This window comes from Aptenodytes forsteri, unplaced genomic scaffold, assembly GCF_000699145.1.
Source record: "Aptenodytes forsteri isolate BGI_AS27 unplaced genomic scaffold, ASM69914v1 Scaffold54, whole genome shotgun sequence".
Lineage (NCBI taxonomy): Eukaryota > Metazoa > Chordata > Aves > Sphenisciformes > Spheniscidae > Aptenodytes > Aptenodytes forsteri.
This window is the reverse complement of record NW_008796044.1, coordinates 11,789,014-11,789,436: the sequence shown is the minus strand read 5'-3', so window position 1 is coordinate 11,789,436 and position 423 is coordinate 11,789,014.

The window sequence follows — 423 nt, the reverse complement described above, 5'->3', positions numbered from 1 at the left end:
ACCTTTAGAGGTCCCCTCCAACCCAAACTATTCTATGATTCTATAAGTTCCCTTCTTGCCCTTGGTTTTGGATGGCACATTTGGGAGGTAGAGGGAAGAGGTGAGGTGGGAGCAAGAAACAGGTGAGAGCTGTCCTGGCAGGACATCCCCATGCTCAGGGTTGAAGACCATCCCCTCTCCATCCAGGGCCACCCTCTCATTTTAGAGCCTGTGCATGTCTCCCTGGATTGTCACTCATCCCTAATGCCAGCTGCCAAAAGCAAACCTGCTCCCGGCTCAGCCCTCAGTTGCAAAGGCGGGACAGGGACAGATGCTCTTCACAGCGTTCGAGGGACAGACACCCTCCAGGGTCATCCCACACTGGTCAGCATCTCTACCAGACTGGTCTCCCGGTTCCCGTCCTTCCTCAAAGCCTTTAGCTGC